This window comes from Castor canadensis, chromosome 13 (assembly GCF_047511655.1).
Source record: "Castor canadensis chromosome 13, mCasCan1.hap1v2, whole genome shotgun sequence".
In the NCBI taxonomy this organism is placed as follows: Eukaryota; Metazoa; Chordata; class Mammalia; order Rodentia; family Castoridae; genus Castor; species Castor canadensis.
The window spans coordinates 104,235,118-104,250,718 of NC_133398.1; the positions used below are offsets into that span (position 1 = coordinate 104,235,118).

Sequence of the window (15,601 nt, forward strand, 5' to 3'; positions counted from 1 at the left end):
CTATCCCTTGCTGACACTGTGCTGTCTTGATTTCTGGAATTATAGTAAGCTAGGAATGGAGGTTCCTCCTACTCCTACATTATTCTTTTGTATTTTTCAGTATGATTTTGACTTTTCTAGGGCCTCTCCCTTTTCACATAAATGTTAGAATGAGACTATTTCTACAAAAGAAAGTTTCTGGGATTTTGATAGGAATTGTTGCACAAAGACAATTTGGGAAAATCAACATCTATACTATGTTGGTTTTCTAATGCATAAACATGGTTTGTCTCTAAGTGTTTAGGTCTTCCTTTATTTCTTTCATCAACACTTTATAATTTTTTTGGTGGTACTGGGATTTGAACTCAGGGCCTCAGGCTTGCTAGGCAGGTACTTTACCACTTGAGCCACTCCATCAGCTCAACACTGTAATTTTAATTATAAAGAGCCTACTGATGTTTTGTTAGATTTATATTTAAGTAGTTCATTTTCTTTGAACCAATGGCAAGTGCTATTGTTTTTATCTATTGTCAGTACACAGAAAGGCAGTTGTTTTGGGAGCTAATTTTATATCATATGGATTTACTGAACTTGCTTATTTGTCTTGGAGTTTTGTTGTTTAGATTCCATGTGTTTTTCTACATAGGAAATTATGTTGACTGCAAATAAAAATTTGCAGTTAACTCACCAGAAGCACTTCGTGTATATGTAATGGGGGGTGGGGAGGAAAGGAGTTAGGAACTCTTCTGTGATCAGAAATTAGCAAATGATAGATTACAGGTGGTCTCCAACTTAAAATGATTCAACTTAAAATTTGTCAGCTTTACAATGGTGTGAAAGTAATACGTATTCAGTAAAAGCCATACTTCAAATTTTGAATTTTGATCTTTTCCAGCACATGTGACAGCATGAGCCACACTCTCCAGCTGCAGAAGGTATCCCTGTGCTAGGCACCCTCTCTGGTTTCCCTGAGGACTCAGTCTCCTCCTGAGGTCCCCTAACCAGTCCAGACTAGGTCATGCCTGCCTTTCTCATGTGTCTCCAGCCTTGATCAAATCAGCAGACACTAGAGTGTAGATAGTACAGAATGCACTGCACGTCCAGGAGAGAACAGCTCACCCTACTGAAACTCTTGACTGGTTAGAAACAGCTGGTTGGAACGGTATGAAAAGTACCAGGCCACTCAGTTAGCTTCCCACGCACAGATGCATGCATAATCAAGAATTCCAGAACTGTGGGAAATGCTCCCTTTTTAGGGGGGAACAGCAAAGACACATGTGGCCACTGAACAGCAGACTGGATAGAAAGACAGTAGGGAGAGAGGTAACTGCCAGGCCGAGGGAGACAAATGACAGGCTCTAGTTAGGGCTATGCTGAATGACTCACAACACCAGGTGGGTCACATGCCGAAGGGCCTCCTTCCTCTCTGTCGGGCATGTGGAACACTATAACACAACCACAACGAGCGACCTTAGATCAACTCCCCAAATGAGTGTGTTTTCATAAGAATAGGGAGTTGTTCAGATAAGTTCAGGATAATAAAATGATGGATAGTTGACCCTGGCTCACTGCATTTCTAGCAAAATACGCACAAGGATGTGAAGGAAAATAATAGGGAGCAGATTTGAAGTGGGGAGAGTGAGGTCAGAGTTCAAGTGGCATTTTTGGAAAGAGAATAAAAAGCTTACTTCTCGGTTCTTATTTTTCACAAGCTAGAAGTATGCAACCAGACAAGAATTTGTGGCTCTCCTCCAGCACGCAGAGACTGTCATGGGAGCCCATGGAGGAAAGTCCCTGTATACCAGCCTCCCTGCCACCTCCGACCGCCCTGAAATCCACGTTTGCTCTGGGAGAGGGGAGGGACTCCATATTTCCCAAAGGAATGTGCTGTGCAGCCTGTATGGACTGCTTCCCTGACTTTAGCTGTTCATATCTCACCATCTGCTCTGTGACTGGTGAACTTGAGGCTGCCTCAGCCTGGGCTCAGAGCCGGAGGGACTGTGTGTTGGGGTTGGGGAAATCTGGAGACCTCAGCAGGAATTCCAGGCTGCCATAGCACACCTTTGCCTTTGGGCATTAGTGTCACCTGTAGCTTAAGGGTCCAAGAGCATTTTTCCTATCTGGATCATTCACTTCTAGGCCTCTGTGATGCCTGCAGGGCACATTTCCTGTAAACCTGGAAATGTGGGAATTCAACCACCCTGACTCTGGCCAAATGGGAGAAACTCAATGTGGTTCATCTGTCCAAGACTCCATTCAAATGGTTGTTGAATAATGACCCAAGAAAGTCACTCTGTAAAGTTGCTGTCACCCTGTTCCAACTACATTCTTCTGATTATCTGCTGATTGACCTGTATCATCTGTTCTTAGACATACATTCTAACGCTGTGACAGTTAGTCACCACCTCCGCCAAGAGGTAAACTGTGATGTCACTGTAGAAGTGAGAACTCTGTCCCTTGTGTTGGTGGTGACTCTCTCCATTGAAGTTTTTTAAATTTTTGTGGGGAGGAAGCAGTACTGAGGTTTGAACTCAAGGTCTCATGCTTGCTAGGCAGGTGCTCTACCACTTGAGCCACTCTAGCAGCCTGGATTTGCAGTTTCTTAGCCTCTACAAGGAGACAGACCTGCTTCTTATTCTGTCTCCCTGTTCTGTCCACTTCTTTAACATCTGCAAGGAAAAGGGGATGGAAGGAGAGCTTGCTATTCTGATTTTTCAGTTTTTACTTCTGGTTTTGCTTTAATTTCTGATTCTGATCCTTATAATAGGTATTATTTTTAATTTCCTTGGTCTATCTATCTATCTGTCATGCCTCATTACCTGACCCCCAACTGAGGCCCATTTCCCTAGAGGTTAGAATTCAGAATTCTTCACATGTGTCTTTTTAGACTGAAAGAGGCACAGAAGAGCTAGGCAGGAGACAGCTCAAATGTCAGCACAGGATTTATTTATTTATTTTTTTTTTTTCATTTTTCTTTTATTATTCATATGTGCATACAAGGCTTGGTTTGTTTCTCCCCCCTGCCCCCACCCCCTCCCTTACCACCCACTCCACCCCCTCCCGTTCCCCCCCTCAATACCCAGCAGAAACTATTTTGCCCTTATCTCTAATTTTGTTGTAGAGAGAGTATAAGCAATAATAGGAAGGAACAAGGGGTTTTGCTGGTTGAGATAAGGATAGCTATACAGGGCATTGACTCACATTGATTTCCTGTGCGTGGGTGTTACCTTCTAGGTTAATTCTTTTTAATCTAACCTTTTCTCTAGTTCCTGGTCTCCTTTTCCTATTGGCCTCAGTTGCTTTAAGGTATCTGCTTTAGTTTCTCTGCATTAAGGGCAACAAATGCTAGCTAGTTTTTTAGGTGTCTTACCTATCCTCACCCCTCCCTTGTGTGCTCTCGCTTTTATCATGTGCTCATAGTCCAATCCCCTTGTTGTGTTTGCCCTTGATCTAATGTCCACATATGAGGGAGAACATACGATTTTTGGTCTTTTGAGCCAGGCTAACCTCACTCAGAATGATGTTCTCCAATTCCATCCATTTACCAGCGAATGATAACATTTCGTTCTTCTTCATGGCTGCATAAAATTCCATTGTGTATAGATACCACATTTTCTTAATCCATTCGTCAGTGCTGGGGCATCTTGGCTGTTTCCATAACTTGGCTATTGTGAATAGTGCCGCAATAAACATGGATGTGCAGGTGCCTCTGGAGTAACAGTCTTTTGGGTATATCCCCAAGAGTGGTATTGCTGGATCAAATGGTAGATCGATGTAGCCTCCAAATTTTTTTCCAGAGTGGTTGTACTAGTCTACATTCCCACCAACAGTGTAAGAGGGTTCCTTTTTCCCCGCATCCTCGCCAACACCTGTTGTTGGTGGTGTTGCTGATGATGGCTATTCTAACAGGGGTGAGGTGGAATCTTAGCGTGGTTTTAATTTGCATTTCCTTTATTGCTAGAGATGGTGAGCATTTTTTCATGTGTTTTCTGGCCATTTGAATTTCTTCTTTTGAGAAAGTTCTGTTTAGTTCACCTGCCCATTTCTTTATTGGTTCATTAGTTTTGGGAGAATTTAGTTTTTTAAGTTCCCTGTATATTCTGGTTATCAGTCCTTTGTCTGATGTATAGTTGGCAAATATTTTCTCCCACTCTGTGGGTGTTCTCTTCAGTTTAGAGACCATTTCTTTTGATGAACAGAAGCTTTTTAGTTTTATGAGGTCCCATTTATCTATGCTATCTCTTAGTTGCTGTGCTGCTGGGGTTTCATTGAGAAAGTTCTTACCTATACCTACTAACTCCAGAGTATTTCCTACTCTTTCTTGTATCAACTTAAGAGTTTGGGGTCTGATATTAAGATCCTTGATCCATTTTGAGTTAATCTTGGTATAGGGTGATATACATGGATCTAGTTTCAGTTTTTTGCAGACTGCTAACCAGTTTTCCCAGCAGTTTTTGTTGAAGAGGCTGCTATTTCTCCATCGTATATTTTTAGCTCCTTTGTCAAAGACAAGTTGGTTATAGTTGTGTGGCTTCATATCTGGATCCTCTATTCTGTTCCACTGGTCTTCATGTCTGTTTTTGTGCCAGTACCATGCTGTTTTTATTGTTATTGCTTTGTAATATAGTTTGAAGTCAGGTATTGTGATACCTCCTGCATAGTTCTTTTGAGTGAGTATTGCCTTGGCTATTCGTGGCCTCTTGTGTTTCCATATAAATTTCACAGTAGATTTTTCAATCTCTTTGATGAATGTCATTGGAATTTTGATGGGAATTGCATTAAACATGTAGATTACTTTGGGGAGTATCGACATTTTTACTATGTTGATTCTACCATTCCATGAGCATGGGAGATCTCTCCACTTTCTATAGTCTTCCTCAATCTCTTTCTTCAGAAGTGTATAGTTTTCCTTGTAGAGGTCTTTCACATCTTTTGTTAGGTTTACACCTAGGTATTTGATTTTTTTTGAGGCTATTGTAAATGGAATTGTTTTCATACATTCTTTTTCCGTTTGCTCATTGTTAGTGTATAGAAATGCTAATGATTTTTCTATGTTGATTTTATATCCTGCTACCTTGCTATAGCTATTGATGATGTCTAGAAGCTTCTGAGTAGAGTTTTTTGGGTCTTTAAGGTATAGGATCATGTCGTCTGCAAATAGGGATATTTTGACAGTTTCTTCACCTATTTGTATTCCTTTTATTCCTTCTTCTTGCCTAATTGCTCTGGCTAGGAATTCCAGTACTATGTTGAATAGGAGTGGAGATAGTGGGCATCCTTGTCTTTTTCCTGATTTTAGAGGGAATGGTTTTAATTTTTCTCCGTTAAGTATAATGCTGGCTGTAGGTTTGTCATATATAGCTTTTATAATGTTGAGGAACTTTCCTTCTATTCCTAGTTTTCTTAGAGCTTTTATCATGAAATGATGTTGGATCTTATCAAAGGCTTTTTCTGCATCTATTGAGATGATCAAGTGGTTTTTGTCTTTGCTTCTGTTAATGTGGTTTATTACGTTTATTGATTTTCGTATGTTGAACCACCCCTGCATCCCTGGGATGAAGCCTACCTGGTCGTGGTGAATAATCTTTTTGATGTGTTGCTGAATTCGATTTGCCATTATTTTGTTGAGGATTTTTGCATCAATGTTCATTAAGGAGATTGGCCTATAGTTCTCCTTTTTGGAGGTGTCTTTGCCTGGTTTTGGGATAAGTGTAATAGTGGCTTCATAAAATGTGTTTGGCAGTTTTCCTTCCCTTTCTATTTCATGGAACAGTTTAAGGAGGGTTGGTATCAGTTCTTCTTTAAAGGTCTGATAGAATTCAGCAGAGAATCCATCAGGTCCTGGACTTTTCTTTTTGGGGAGACTCTTGGTTGCTGCTTCAATTTCATTTTGTGTTATAGGTCTATTCAGGTGATTAATTTCCTCTTGGTTCAGTTTTGGATGATCATATGTATCTAGAAATCTGTCCATTTCTTTTAGATTTTCAAATTTATTTGAATATAGGTTCTCAAAGTAGTCTCTGATGATTTCCTGGACTTCCATGGTGTTTGTTGTTATCTCCCCTTTTGCATTCCTGATTCTACTAATTTGAGTTTTTTCTCTCCTCATTTTAGTCAGGTTTGCCAGGGGTCTATCGATCTTGTTTATTTTTTCAAAGAACCGACTTTTTGTTTCGTTAATTCTTTGTATGGTTTTTTTGGTTTCTATTTCGTTGATTTCAGCTCTTATTTTTATTATTTCTCTCCTTCTATTTGTTTTGGGATTTGCTTGTTCTTGTTTTTCTAAGAGTTTGAGATGTATCATTAGGTCATTGATTTGGGATCTTTCAATCTTTTTAATATATGCACTCATGGCTATAAACTTTCCTCTCAAGACTGCCTTAGCTGTGTCCCATAGGTTCCGGTAGGTTGTGTTTTCATTTTCATTGACTTCTAGGAACTTTTTAATTTCCTCTTTTATTGCATCGATGATCCATTCTTCATTAAGTAATGAGTTATTTAGTTTCCAGCTGTTTGCATGTTTTTTGTCTTTACTTTTGTTGTTGAGTTCTACTTTTACTGCATTGTGGTCAGATAGTATGCATGGTATTATTTCTATTTTCTTATATTTGCTGAGGCTTGCTTTGTGCCCTAGGATATGATCTATTTTGGAGAAGGTTCCATGGGCTGCTGAGAAGAATGTATATTGTGTAGAGGTTGGATGAAATGTTCTGTAGACATCTACTAGGTCCACTTGATCTATTGCATATTTTAGATCTTGGATTTCTTTATTGATTTTTTGTTTGGATGACCTATCTATTGATGATAATGGAGTGTTAAAGTCTCCCACAACCACTGTGTTGGCGTTTATATATGCTTTTAGGTCTTTCAGGGTATGTTTGATGAAATTGGGTGCGTTGACATTGGGTGCGTACAGATTGATGATTATTATTTCCTTTTGGTCTATTTCCCCTTTTATTAGTATGGAATGTCCTTCTTTATCTCGTTTGATCAATGTAGGTTTGAAGTCTACTTTGTCAGAGATAAGTATTGCTACTCCTGCTTGTTTTCGGGGGCCATTGGCTTGGTAAATCTTCTTCCAGCCTTTCATCCTAAGCATATGCTTATTTCTGTCAGTGAGATGAGTCTCCTGTAAGCAACAAATTGTTGGAGATTCTTTTTTAATCCATTTTGTCAAACGGTGTCTTTTGATGGGTGAATTAAGTCCATTAACATTAAGTGTTAGTACTGATAGGTATGTGGTGATTCCTGCCATTTAGTTATCTTAGTTGTTTGAAGGTTTGATTGTGTGTACCTAACTTGATGTTACTCTCTACTGTCTTGCTTTTTCTTATCCTGTGGTTTGGTGCTGCCTGCCTTTTCATGGTTAAGTTGGGTGTCACTTTCAGCACAGGATTTATTATTGGAGAAGAAACCCCGAGGATGGGAGTATCTAGTCAACTCCAGAATCCACTGCCACTTACAGACCTGGGGTAGATACAGGGGAGGGATCTAAAGGGGAAGTTTGGCTGGGTGGGAAAATTTTTCTGGAGTAGAGTTGCTAGGGGAAGCTAGCAATCCTAAAACAGAGGCCAGAGATTCCTCTCTTGGAGAGGACAAAGGAGGGTGGGCATCCCCATAACACTAACCTTGGCCTCCAGGCAAGAGAGAGAGACCAGAGCACCACCTCTTACAGGTGGGATTTTATAGGACTGTATGGGTTGTTTTGGGGAGGTCATCTTCGGGGCAGGTGTGCAGGGGTTGCAGCATCACTTAATAGACACCAACAACTGACTGTGCCACTTAAGAGAAATGAAAAATTACTGTGGAGGAAAAGAAGGCAATGTAAGCTGACACCGGAAATAGCAGAATAGGGTGGACCAGCGAGTGAGCTTTGAGAGGGCTGCCTGGTTTTAAGATGACTTTACTCTTGCTCTGACAACTTGGAGCCAGAAGACCCAGGTAAGCCATCACAATATGAATCTTGGGAAAATTTGTTATGCAATCATACACAGACACACACACACACACACACACACACACACATTTTGGCTGTTCCGGGGTGGTTTGAATTCAGGGCCTCACACATGTTAGACACTGTGCTACCACTTGAGCCCTTCTTTTGTGTTGGGTATTTTTGAGATAGGATCTCTTGAACTGTTTGCCCCAGCTGGCCTTGAGTCACTAGGATTATAGGCATGAACCACCAGCACCCGGCTATGTAATCATATTTAATTAATATAGTCCTTATGGAAAAACCACAGAGGTCTGTATATTTACTTGCATTTCTGAAGTATCAAATCTTCTGTAGATTATTATGATTCTTTTCAGTGAAGGGTAGGTTCAAGGAGACTTACTTAGGTCCATGATTGGTAAGGCAGCTGCAATTAGAAATCAGAGCTACAGTTTTAGCATGAAACTGAAACAGTAGAACAGTATGTGTGTGTGTGTGTGTGTGTGTGTGTGTGTGTGTGTGTGTGTGTGTGAATTTCTATCTGCTTTTGTTTGAAGTGAATGGCAAGAAAAACACTTTCTTAAAAACTCATGGCAGACCTGATTTTTGACAAAGGCACCTAAAACATATGATGGAGAAAAGACAGCCTCTTCAGCAAATCTTGCTGGGGAAACTGGATATCTTCATATGTAAAATGAAACTAGATCCATATCTGATACCCTGTACTAATACCAATTCAAAGTGGATCAAAGACTTTAATTTAAGGCCTAAAATTGTAAAACTAGTGCAGGAAAAAGCAGGGAATACACTGGAATTAATAGGCATAGGCAATAACTTCCTAAATAGAACTCAAAAGGCTCAGCAACTAAGAGAAAGGATTGATAAATGGGACTACATGAAAGTAGAAACTTCTTCATACACTGGAATTGAAGAGGCAACATACAGAATGGGAGAAAATCTGTGCCAGCTATACATCTGAGAAGGGATTAATAACCAGAATATACAGGGAGCTCAAAACACTAAACTCCCAAAGAATCAATGACCCAATGAAGAAATGGACAAATGAACTGAACAGAGCTTTTTCAAAGGAAGAAATCCAAATGGCCAAAAAACACATGAAGAAATGCTCAATATCCCTGGCCATAAAGGAAATGTAAATCAAAACCATGTTAAGATTCCACCTCACTCCTGTTAGAATGGCTATCATGAAGAACACAAACAACAACAAATGTTGGTGGGCATGTGGGAGGGGGGAAAGAACCCTCATACACTGCTGGTGGAAATGTAAATTAGTATAGTCACTATGGAAAACAGTATGGAGGCTCCTCAAAAAACTAAAAATAGACCTGCCATATGATCCAGCAGTACCACTGCTAGTCACCATATACCTGAAAGAATGTAAGTCAGGTATAATAAAGGCACCTGCACACCCATGTTTATTGCAGCATTAGTCACAATAGCTAAGCTATGAAAACAGTCAAGATGCCCCAAAACTGATGCATGGATAAAGAAAATGTGATATTTATATACAATGGAATTTTATTCAGCCACAAAGAAGAATGAAATTTTGTTGTTTGCAGGTAAATTGATGGAACCAGAGAGCATCATCTTAAGTGAAGTTAGTCAAGTTCAGAAAGTCAAAGGCCACATGTTTTCTCTCAGATGTAGAAGATAGAGCCAATGTAAATATAAGCAATATCATATATACATGGAAATATATACAGAACATGTTTCCAAACGTGGGACTGTTGGAGGAGACTAGGAGGAAGGAAGGAAGAAATGACTGACAGTGATTAATAATGTAATATATCACGTCTGTCTGGAACGAGACGTGAGGAAACACACTGAAAACTGTTAAAGGGAAGGCAGAGTAGTGGAGCAGGTTAGACTATTTAAACACAGTGTTTCATAGGTAAAATACCAAGGCAAAATCCCCATGGAACAATGAACAAACACTGAAACAACAAAGGACAGGAATGTAAAACAGCTCATGTTAAGGGGAAGGCACGAGTGGGAGGGGGAGGTAGATGAGGAGGGTGAATATGGTTGGTGTACCTTCTATATGTATGTGAATATGGAACATTGAAACCGGTTGAAGTCACTTGAAGAAGGGGAATGGGGTTGGAAGGAGAATAATGGAGGGGATGTACCAAACTAGGGTACAGTACATGTGTGTATTTATGGAAATGTCATTGTTGAGTTCTAGTTTTATTGCATTGTGGTCAGATAGTATGCATGGTATAATTTCTGTTTTCTTATATTTGCTGAGGCTTGCTTTGTGCCCTAGGATATGATCTATTTTGGAGAAGGTTCCATGGGCTTCTGAGAAGAATGTATATTGTGTAGAAGTTGGATGAAATGTTCTGTAGACATCAAGTAGGTGATGATAATGGGGTGTCAAAGTCTCCCACGACCACTGTATTTGAGTTAATATATGCCTTTAGGTCTTTCAGGGTATGTTTGATGAAATTGGGTGCATATAGGTTGATAATTGTTATTTCCTTTTGGTCTATTTCCCCTTTTATTAGTATGGAATGTCCTTCTTTATCTCATTTGATCAATGTAGGTTTGAAGTCTACTTTGTCAGAGATAAGTATTGCTACTCCTGCCTGGTTTTGGGGGCCATTGGCTTGGTAAATCTTCTTCCAGACTTTCATCCTAAGCCTATGCTTATTTCTGTCAGTGAGATGCATCTCCTGTAAGCAACAAATTGTTGGGTCTTCCTTTTTAATCCATTTCATCAAATGGTGCCTTTTGATGGGTGAATTAAGTCCGTTAACATTAAGTGTTAGTGCTCATAGGTAATGTGGTGATTCCTGTCATTTATTCATTTTAGTTGTTTGAAGCTTTGATTGTGTGTACCTAAGTTGAGGTTACTCTCTACTTTCTTGCTTTTTCTTTTCCTGTAGTTTGGTGCTGCCTGTCCTTTCATGGTTATGTTGGGTTTCACTTTCTGTGTGCAGAATCCCTTGAAGAATCTTTTGTAGTGGTGGCTTTGTGGTCACATATTGTTTTGGTTTCTGGTTATCATGTAAGACTTTTATTGCTCCATCTATTTTGAATGATAGTTTTGCTGGGTAGAGTATCCTGGGGTTGAAGTTATTTTCATTCAGTGCCCAGAAGATCTCACCCCACGCTCTTCTTGCTTTTAATGTTTCTATTGAGAAGTCTGCTGTGATTTTGATGGGTTTACCTTTGTATGTTATTTGTTTTTTCTCTCTTACAGCCTTCAATATTCTTTCCCTAGTTTGCAATTCCCATCAAAATTCCAATGACATTCATTAAAGAGATTGAAAAATCTACTGTTAAATTTACATGGAAACACAAGAGGCCAGGAATAGCCAAGGCAGTATTCAGTCAAAAGAACAATGCTGGAGGCATCACGATACCTGACTTCAAACTATATTACAAAGCAATAACAATGAAAACAGACATGAAGACCAGTGGAACAGAATAGAGGACCCAGATATGAAGCCACACAACTATAACCAACTTGTCTTTGACAAAGGCGCTAAAAATATACGATGGAGAAATAGCAGCCTCTTCAACAAAAACTGCTGGGAAAACTGGTTAGAAGTCTGCAAAAACTGAAACTAGATCCATGTATATCACCCTATACCAAGATTAACTCAAAATGGATCAAGGATCTTAATATCAGACCACAAACTCTAAAGTTGATACAGGAAAGAGTAGGAAATACTCTGGAGTTAGTTGGTATAGGTAAGAACTTTCTCAATGGAACCCCAGCAGCACAGCAACTAAGAGATAGCATAGATAAATGGGACTTCATAAAACTAAAAAAGCTTCTGCTCAACAAAAGAAATGGTCTCTAAACTGAAGAGAACACCCACAGAGTGGGAGAAAATATTTGCCAGCTACACATCAAAGGACTGATAACCAGAATATATAGGGAACTTAAAAAACTAAATTCTCCCAAAACTAATGAGCCAATAAAGAAATGGGCAAGTGAACTAAACAGAACTTTCTCAAAAGAAGAAATTCAAATGTCCAAAAAACACATGAAAAAATGCTCACCATCTCTAGTAATAAAGGAAATGCAAATTAAAACCACATTAAGATTCCACCTCACCCCTGTTAGAATAGCCATCATTAGCAACACCACCAACAGGTATTGGCGAGGATTCGGGGAAAAAGGAACCCTCTTACACTGTTGGTGGGAATGTAAACTAGTACAACCACTCTGGAAAAAAATTTGGAGGCTACTTAAAAAGCTGAACATTGATCTACCATTTGATCCAGCAATACCACTCTTGGGGATATACCCAAAAGACTGTGACACAGGTTACTCCAGAGGCACCTGCACACCCATGTTTATTGCGGCACTATTCACAATAGCCAAGTTATGGAAACAGCCAAGATGCCCCACTACTGACGAATGGATTGAGAAAATGTGGTATCTATACACAATGAAATTTTATGCAGCCATGAAGAAGAACGAAATGTTATCATTCTCTGGTAAATGGATAGAATTGGAGAACATCATTCTGAGTGAGGTTAGCCTGGCCCAAAAGACCAAAAATCGTATGTTCTCCCTCATATGTGGACATTAGATCAAGGGCAAACACAACAAGGGGATTGAACTTTGATCACAAGATAAAAGTGAGAGCCTACAAAAGAGATATGAGGATGGGTAAGACACCTAAAAAATTAGCTAGCATTTGTTGCCCTCAACACAGAGAAACTAAAGCAGATACCTTAAAAGCAACTGAGGTCAATAGGAAAAGGGGACCAGGAACTAGAGAAAAGGTTAGATTAAAAAGAATTAACCTAGAAGGTAACACCCACGCACAGGAAATCAATGTGAGTCAATGCCCTGTATAGCTATCCTTATCTCAACCAGCAAAAACCCTTGTTCCTTCCTATTATTGCTTATAGTCTCTCTACAACAAAATTAGAGATAAGGGCAAAATAGTTTCTGCCAGGTATCGAGGGAGTGGGGGAGAGAAGGAGGGGGTGAGGTAGGTGGTAAGGGAGGGGGTGGGAGGAGGTGGGAGAAATGACCCAAACATTGTATGCACATATGAATTAAAAAAAAAAAAACAGACCTGGTCAAAGGATGACCTGGTTGATCATGATTTCAGTTCTTGATTTGGGAGGGGAAGAAGTTATTATCACTGTCGTCACTTAAGGGAGCAGTCTGGTCAGGATAAGACAAGTTGTTCCATGGCGAGTGGTCTGTCCTGTGGAGGTTTCCTTGTTCTTTTTCTTGGGGCAGTTTCCTTCATCCCTCCTTGTAAACATGTTATCGATTCGTCAGTTCTATCCTTCCTTGATTCCAAGGTGGCTGCAAAGTGACTGCAGAGAGAATGGCTCAGAACAAAGAACACAGATATAAAATGGAGGCAGAGATGCCAAGTTTCTCCTGCTTTTAATTCGTGGGCCTAAGTGAAAAGGCAGTGCTTTTCAGCAAAAACAGTTTGAGTACCTGCTCTTTTAAAAAGGTAACAATCAAGCCAGTGCTGGTGGCTCATGCCTGTAATCCTAGCTACTCAGGAGGCAGAGATCAGGAGGATCGCACTTCAAAGCCAGCCCAGGCAAACAGTTCATGAGACCCTATCTCTAAAAAAACCCCATCACACAAAAGGGCTGGTGGAGTGATTCAAGGTGAAGGCCCTGGGTTCAAACCCCAGTACCAAGAAAGGAAGGAAGGAAGAAAGGAAGGAAATAAATGTCTTTTCTACCTCTCCTTTCTCTCCTTCTCTCTCTCTTCTTCCTCATATCCTTCCAGGTCTGGTTTCAGAACCAGAGAGCTCGAATACCAAAGAGAAGCCAGAGGAAACCCCCTGGGGAGGTAGCCTGGACACAGGTCTGCATGTCCAGTCCTAGACTGCCTGGGGTGGTCACCCCCAACTTCTCAGGCCAGCAGGGCCTTCCAGGAACCCAGAGAGAAAGATGCCACTTCTGGGAGTGGGAGCATGCTTCTAGTCAAGCTATTTTCTGGGGGCATATTGACATCTTGGGCTTGGACGTGGCCTTCCCTGACCTGGAGACTCCTGCCAGCATGCCAGGCAAGGTTTCTGGAAACTTCTGGTGCTCTCACCCCTCAAGTCTATCTGTGTTTCCACCTCCTGCTTCCCAACAGCTCTTCCCACAGCTGGAAGTCAGTGAGGCTGAGGCTCAAGTTTGGCTGGAGACATCTGGGCTGCTGTTACCCACGGACTGGGCCTGCAAGAACAAGAACAATGTCCTTCCTCTGGGAAGTTGGAATTAGCATGGGACTGGCACTTGGAGCCAGGAATGGCACCTGGGGATCCAAGGGTTTGAGAGCAGTCAGCACTGTCACCTCCCCAACTGCCTGAACTGAATCCAACTTTCCCCCCTCTGCTCTGGCCTCAACCACAACTGGTGGCAGGGCCTGCTGAGTGCCAGAACCAGTGTCCACCTCCCCCTCCCAGACAAGGCCTGTATGGGAGGCCCCAGAGCACTCAGCCCCCAGCCATGGCTGCTGTGGGGTCTGTACTTGTAGCTTCTGTCATAACAAAACAGAAAATGACCCAAGCAGGTATCCATCAGTGGGAGACAGCTGAACTAAACTATGGTTCATCTGGCTCATTTAACATTATGCAAAACTAAAATGGAATATAAAGAGCTGTATACTTTGCTATGGAAACACCTTCCAGACATACTTTTCAGGGAAATGTAGATGACGTCAGTATAGAAATACAGGGAAAATAAGGTGGGTAGAGGACCTAGAGGTTTTCCTTAATGGGAGAAAAAAGGACTTTTAAAAAAATCTGTCTTTCCTGAAAAAACCTACAATGTATGTGCTATTTTACAGCCAATAAAACGATGATGCATACACTGACTATTTCTTTTTCTTTATTGCTGGGGATTGAACTCAGGACCTCATTCAGGCCAGGCAAACATTCTACCATTGAGCTACATGCACAGCCTTGCCCACTGTTTCTTTCTCTTTTCTTTTCTTTCTTTTTTTTTTTTTTATGAAGGGTTTGCCTGGGTTGGCTTCAAATGCGATCCTCCTGATCTCTGCTTCCTGAGTATCTGGGATTACAGGCATAAGCCACTGGTACCTGGCTCCTGCTGCTGTTTCTTGAATGGATTCTCTCTCATTCATATTTGACCTGGTGTTCATGACATCTCTCCGTCCATCAGGTCTCACTTCTCCAGCATTCTTTCCCTATGTCCAGCCCAGTGCATCTTTCTGGTCATTGAGCATATCTCTATCCCTGGACACTTCCTTGAAAACTAGCTGTCCCCTCCCTATTCCCCTTGCAGGGCCTGATGCAAACTCCTGAGTACAAGAAATGGATCTGAGCAGAAAGACAAAAACATGCCATTTCTTCTCTCTTCTACTCACACAATCTAGCATAGAGCCCTTGGTGTCCCTCCCCTCTCCAACATCGGCCCAGCCACAGTGGGACCAGGAGAAGAGGAGAGGAAGAAAAGGAGGAGCACAGGAGTGATATGTTCAACCAGTGATGATGGGGAGGCTTCATGGTTGAGAAAATCAGAGACTCCCTTCATTTCTAGGAAGATCATATCTTTGGGGTTACTGCAAAGCAACACACAGCTGACCCTACTTGTGTATGTGAAGATCTAGTGTGAGTTAGTAACCAACAGCCCTGTACAGTCTGAGGTTAAGAAAACCCAGCGCTGTGTCCAGAGAAACACCTGGTCTTTCATATACTTCCCCTTCCGCTGAACCTC

The 15,601-nt window shown here is 41.0% G+C and overlaps 1 long non-coding RNA gene across 3 annotated transcripts in view; it reads left to right on the forward strand.

The window, feature by feature from the left end:
* The window catches only part of LOC141415542 (uncharacterized), a 35,305-nt gene extending 20,060 nt beyond the window's left edge, over window positions 1-15,245 (forward strand). For all 3 annotated transcript variants that reach the window (XR_012440514.1, XR_012440515.1, XR_012440516.1), the window contains exon 3: window positions 13,662-15,245. This is a non-coding gene — a long non-coding RNA (uncharacterized lncRNA). The remainder of the gene's footprint in view (window positions 1-13,661) is intronic.
* Window positions 15,246-15,601: the final 356 nt, after the last annotated feature.